The sequence below is a fragment of the Octopus sinensis genome, linkage group LG23 (genome assembly GCF_006345805.1).
Source record: "Octopus sinensis linkage group LG23, ASM634580v1, whole genome shotgun sequence".
NCBI classification, from domain to species: Eukaryota; Metazoa; Mollusca; class Cephalopoda; order Octopoda; family Octopodidae; genus Octopus; species Octopus sinensis.
In genome coordinates this window covers 4441587-4448545 of record NC_043019.1, presented here as the reverse complement: position 1 = coordinate 4448545, position 6959 = coordinate 4441587, and positions in this window count along the sequence as shown.

Sequence of the window (6959 nt, the reverse complement as noted above, 5' to 3'; positions counted from 1 at the left end):
TATCCATCATTTGTGGTTTACCCAGATTTGTGGTTTTCATATCTTTACATTATCTTTCCTGTCCTAGCTGATTGAGTGCTATCTACCTGTTTAAGCTTTACAAAATAATATATAAAATGTGTCCCAAAAATTAAGGCAACCAACCTTTTTCTATTTTGCCAAAGCAAAATATTGTTATATTTCGGGTCCAAGTGTTGCAATGCAGTGGTAAAGGAAACACAATTATGACCCTACATTTATTCAATATGACCACCTTCGTTTGGAATCACAGCCTTAAGTCTAGGTGCGACTGCTTCATGTGTGGCACACAGCTGTTTTTGTGGAATCGAAGCCCATTCCTGGCACAGTTTTGTCTTCAGAACATCGAGCGAAGCATGAGGAGTGCTCAAAATCCTTATTTCCAGAATGGATGAAGCAGAAACATCCAATGGGTTGAAACTGGGGCTTCTTGAAGGCCTTACATCCTTGCCTATGAACATGGTAAGAAGCATGTTTCCCACTCACATGGTTCAAGGTTCAGTCCCACTGTGTGGTACCTTGGCAAGTGTGTTCTACTAATAACCTTGTGAATGGATTTGGTACATGGAAACTGAAAGAGGCCTGTTGTGTGTGTATATATATATGTGTGTGTGTGTGTGTGTGTGTGTGTATGTATATGCCAATGTGCGTGTGTCTTTGTGTCTGTGTTTGTCCCTTCACCACTGCTTGACAACTGGTGATGTTGTGCTTATGTCCCCATGACCCTGGTCGAACCGTCCAATCCGTGCAAGCGCGGAAAATGGACGTTAAACGATGATGATGATGATGATGATGATCTAGTGGTTCAACAAAAGACACTGATAGAATAAATTCTAGGCTTTTAAAAAATAAGTCCTGGGGTCGATTTTTATAACTAGAACCCTTCAAGGTGATGTCCCAACATGGCTGCATTCCAGTGACTAAAACAAGTCAATTAGTAAAAGATATATGTGTGTGTGTGTGTGTGTGTTTATGTATATATATATATGTATATCTATCTATATATCTATATTTATATACTCTTTTACTCTTTTACTTGTTTAGTCATTTGACTGTGGCCATGCTGGAGCACTGCCTTTTAGTTGAGCAACTCAACCCCGGGACAAATTCTTTGTAAGCCTAGTACTTATTCTATAGGTCTCTTTTTGCTGAACCGCTAAGTTATGGGGACGTAAACACACCAGCATCAGTTGTTAAGCGACGTTGGGGGGACAAATACAGACACACAAATATACACACACACATATATATGATGGGCTTCTTTCAGTTTTCGTCTAACAAATCCACTCACAAGGCTTTGGTCGGCCAGAGGTTATAGCGGAAGACACTTGCTCAAGGTGCCACGCAGTGGGGATGAACCCGGAACCATGTGGTTGGTAAGCAATCTACTTACCACACAGCCACTCCTACGCCTATAAAAATCCTTATTCCTAGCAGAGTGTATATATATATATATATATATATATATATATTTATATATATATATTGAGAACATTCCTTCTTAGTGGTAGGACTAGGGCTATAGCCAGAAGACACTTACCCAAGGGACCATGCTATGGGACTTCATCTGGAACCATGTGATTAGGGAGCAAACTCCTCACCACACATCCATCCCTGTGTTCCACACACACACACAAACGCTCATACACACACAATCACACTCATACACACAAGCACACATACACACACACACATGCACACAAAAACATACACACAAATGCACACACACTCACACACATAGACAAATATACACAAACACACACACATACAAAGACACACACTCACACACAAATACACATATGCATGCACACACACACCCAAACACACATATGCACACACATATACATACACGCAGACACACACTCACAAACATACAAATACGCAGACAAACACACATACACACACACAAACAAACAAACACACATACATGAACACACACATACACACAGAAACACACACACACACACACAAACATGCACACACACACACACACACACACACAAACGCACATACACACCAACATACACATACACTCACACACACACACAAACACACACGCATACAGAAACATAATACTCACACAGAAACACACACACATACACACACACACACATGCACACACACACACATGCACACATGCACACACACACACACACACACATGCACACACACACATACTCACACACACAAACACACACACACACACATGCACACCACACACACACACACACACACACACACACACACACACATGCACACACACACATACTCACACACACAAACACACACACACATGCACACATGCACACACACACAAATTTTGTACCCAGAGTTCACTAGATAGCAATATCACTGCAATTTATACATAAACAGGATATATATCTTATATATCTGTTAGATTTGATACACAGAACAACACAGAACAACAAAATTGTGTTATTAGCCATAAAGCTTGGCCTATTTTTCTCAATAAATGTAGTCACAGAAAAACGAAAGAGGATCTTACAGTGTATAGTTGTATAATTAACCCGTTCGTTACTGTATTAATTTTGAGATGCTCTGTGTTTCTTTCAATTAATTTTAACCCTTTAGTGTTCAGATTATTCTATCAAACATAATGCCTATTGATTCCCATTGATTTGAATCAATCATGCGTTATCTCATATCTTCAAGATCTTGATGGTGTAATTACTTAATGTAGAATAACATTGTGGGGTAGGTGTGAGGGCCTAGATCTGGTCAGTTTGAACATAAAACAGATTAGCTATTTTGGCCGGATATGGTCGGTTTAAATACTAAAGGGTTAAATATAATAAAGAATTTAGTAAAACAACTCAGTTATTTGTTTCTTTATTACCCACAAGGGGCTAAACACAGAGGGGACAAACAAAGACAGACAAACGGATTGAGTCGATTACATCACCCCCAGTGCGAAACTGGTACTTAATTTATCGACCCTGAAAGGATGAAAGGCAAAGTCGACCTTGGCGGAATTTGAACTCAGAACATAAAGACAGATGAAATACCGCTAAGCATTTTGCCCAGCGTGCTAACATTCCTGCCAGTTCGCTGCCTTAACCCTTTTGTTACTGTATTTATTTTGAGATGCTCTGTGTTTCTTTCAATTATTTTAAAATTATTTCAATTATTATAACAAAGAATTTAGAAAAAATAACTTAGTTATCATTAATCTAGTGTTAGGAACATAAATTGTGACTAAGGTTTGGTGGAAGATTTTAATTAAAAATTTATGAAAACAAGACATTTATCTGCCCTTGTTTGTCCCCTCTGTGTGTAGTCCCTTGTGAGCAGTAAAGAAATAGGTATTTCATCTGCCGTTATGTTCTGAGATCAAATTCCGCCGAGATCGACTTTGCCTTTCATCCTTTCGGGGTCGATTAAATAAGTACCAGTTACGCACTGGTGACGATGTAATCGACTTAATCCCTTTGTCTGCCCTTGTTTGTCCCCTCTGTGTTTAGCCCCTTGTGGGTAGTAAAGAAATAGGTATTTCATCTGCCGTTATGTTCTGTGTTCAAATTCTGCCGAGGTCGACTTTGCCTTTCATCCTTTTGGGGTCGATTAAATAAGTACCAGTTACGCACTGGGATCGATATAATCGACTTAATCCCTTTGTCTGCCCTTGTTTTATCCCCTCTGTGTGTAGCCCCTTGTGGGTAGTAAAGAAATAAGATGGAGATGGCTGGATAATATCCATAGTCAGGGATGATCATACTTGAGAACCCTGCTGGAAAGTCTAATGACAGTTGCTTGCTGATATGACCCCATGGTGGACCCTACCCACCATAGCCATCTCAAGAATAGTTGGCAGAGAAGATGGAGAGGAATGGATGGATATAAATGTAAAATACATGCAAAAATATTATGTATACTCTCTTTTACTCTTTTAATTGTTTCAGTCATTTGATTGTGGCCATGCTGGAGCACCGCCTTTTGTCGAGCAAATCGACCCCAAGACTTATTCTTTGTAAGCCTGGCTACTTATTCTATCGGTCTCTTTTGCTGAACCGCTAAGTGACGGGGACGTAAACACACCAGCATCGGTTGTCAAGTGATGTTGGGTGGGGGGACAAACACAGACACACAAACATATACACCACATAAGATATATATATATATATATATATATATATATATATATATATTATATATATATACATATATACGATGGGTTTCTTTCTGTTTCCATCTACCAAATCCACTCACAAGGCTTTGGTCGGCCCGAGGCTATAGTAGAAGACACTTGCCCAAGGTGCCACACTGGGATTGAACCCGGAACCATGTGGTTGGTAAGCAAGCTACTTACCATACAGCCACTCCTGTGTATATTAGTTGGACTGATGTCCTCATCTTTATTGTTGCTTTCATTATGTTTTGGCTGTTGTATACTCCAGCCTTCTTTTATATATATATATATGCACTGAAAGTGTAGCTGCTAGAATAAGAATAGCTTGGGCAAAGTTCAGAGAGCTCTTACCTCTGCTGGTGACAAAGGGCCTCTCTCTCAGAGTAAAAGGTAGACTGTATGATGCATGTGTACGAACAGACATGCTACACGGCAGTGAAACATGGGCTGTGACTGCTGAGGACATGCCTAAGCTCACAAGGAATGAAGCCAGTATGCTCCGATGGATGTGTAATGTCAGTGTTCATACTCAACAGAGTGTAAGTACCTTGAGAGAAAAGTTGGACCTAAGAAGCATTAGATGTGGTGTGCAAGAGAGACGACTGCACTGGTATGGTCATGTGGCGAGAATGGATGAGGATAGGTGTGTGAAAAAGCGCCACACCCTAGCCGTTGAGGGAACCTGAGGAAGAGGTAGACCCATGAAGACCTGGGATGAAGTGGTGAAGCATGACCTTTGAACATTAGGCCTCACCAAGGAAATGACTAGCGACCGAGACCTTTGGAAATATGTTGTGCTCGAGAAGACCCGGCAAGCCAGATGAAACCATAACCCGTGGCCTATGCCAGGAGCATAACAAGCCCACTTATGCATAGCTTTTCCTTCTTTTGTCACTAAACTTTGCTTGCAAAGACCTGTTGTAGCAAGTGAAATCAAAATCAAAATCAAATCAAAATCAAAATCATTTCGATGACTGGCATCCGTGCTAACGGGGTGCAAAGAGCACCATATGAGTGTGATCGTTGACAGAGTGGCTATTCGAGTATGATCGTTACCAGCGTTGCCTTACTGGCACTTATGACTGTGCTAGTAGGGTGCCAAGAACACCATCTGAGCGTGATTGTTGTGATCGTTGACAGAGCAGTCAACTGGCTTCCGTACCCGTGGCACGTAAAAGGGCACCATTTGAGCGTGATCGTTACCAACGTCGCTTCACTGGTACCTGTGTCGGTGGCACGTGTAAAAAGATTTGAGCGAGGTCATTGCCAGTAAAGCCTTAGTGGCCCCCGTGCAGGTGGCACGTAAAAAGCACCCACTACACTATCGGAGTGGTTGGCGTTAGGAAGGGCATCCAGCTGTAGAAACTCTGCCAGATCAAGATTGGAACCTGGTGCAGCCATCTGGTTCGCCAGCCCTCAGTCAAAATCGTCCAATCCATGCTCGCATGGAAAACGGACGTTAAACGATGATGATATATATACACACATATACATATACATAGATATATAGATATATACATACATATACACACACACAACAGTAATATATATATATATATATATATATATATATAATATATATATTATATATATAGAGTAATATATATATATGTATATGTATGAGGTGTGTACATATAACAAATCCAAGCTGGCTAACCAGGATTTTTTCTGTGCTATATCTTTCTCCCCACAACCATAACTATTTACCCTTCCCCACTCCATTAAAAATAAAAACCATACAAAATATTGTTGTATTATTTGGGGGTGGTCATGTTGCCAGTTTAGCCAATAAAAACACATGCATTGTATATTTGGTGTTACTTTGCCATGTCATTTCTGCAATGCAGATTCCATTAGAACTCATTAAATCGCTCCCCACCCTCTAGGAAGCAGTGCAGAATGTGCCGCCAAAATGGTTGTTATGATAAATAAAGTTTCCAGTATATTCTATTTTCTGTATCAATTATTTCTACTATATGTATAATATATATATATATATATATATATATTTATAATAGGATTAGCTCGTATACGAGTAGGTATATATTTGTAAAAAATGAAGTTCGAAAATGCTGCTGTATTATACAATTTTTAATTTTTATATATACATTATAACATGTTTCAGTTCCTGAAATGAACCTTATCAAAAAAAGTTATATATAAAAAGAGACAGCTCATGCCGTCAAACACAAGAAATTCATTTATAATACACAACGGAGTCATTTTGTGAAATGCTCGGTTTTATAATGCCTGTTAGGTGGTCAATCTAGCGTAGCCTATATATAGGCGTAGGAGTGGCTGTGTTGTAAGTAGCTTGCTTACCAACCACATGGTTCCAGGTTCAGTCCCACTGCGTGGCACCTTGGGCAAGTGTCTTCTACTATAGCCTCGGGCCAACCAAAGCCTTGCGAGTGAATTTGGTAGACGGAAACTGAAAGAAGCCCGTTGTATATATGTGTATATGTGTGTATATGTTTGTGTGTCTGTGTTTGTCCCCCCAACATCGCTTGACAACCGATAGTGTGTTTACGTCCCTGTAACTTAGCGGTTCGGCAAAATAGACCGATAGAATAAGTACTGGGCTTACAAACAATAAGTCCGGGGGTCAATTTGTTCGATCGACTAAAAGGCGGTGCTCCAGCATGGCCACAGTCAAATGACTGAAACAAGTAAAATCGTAGAAGAGAATATATATATATACACTACCGTCAGAAATTAATTAGCACCCTTGATTTGCTCTTCACTCAAGGTATGTGCTGTCACCTAGTGGCCATATCTCGAACTATTGCTTTGT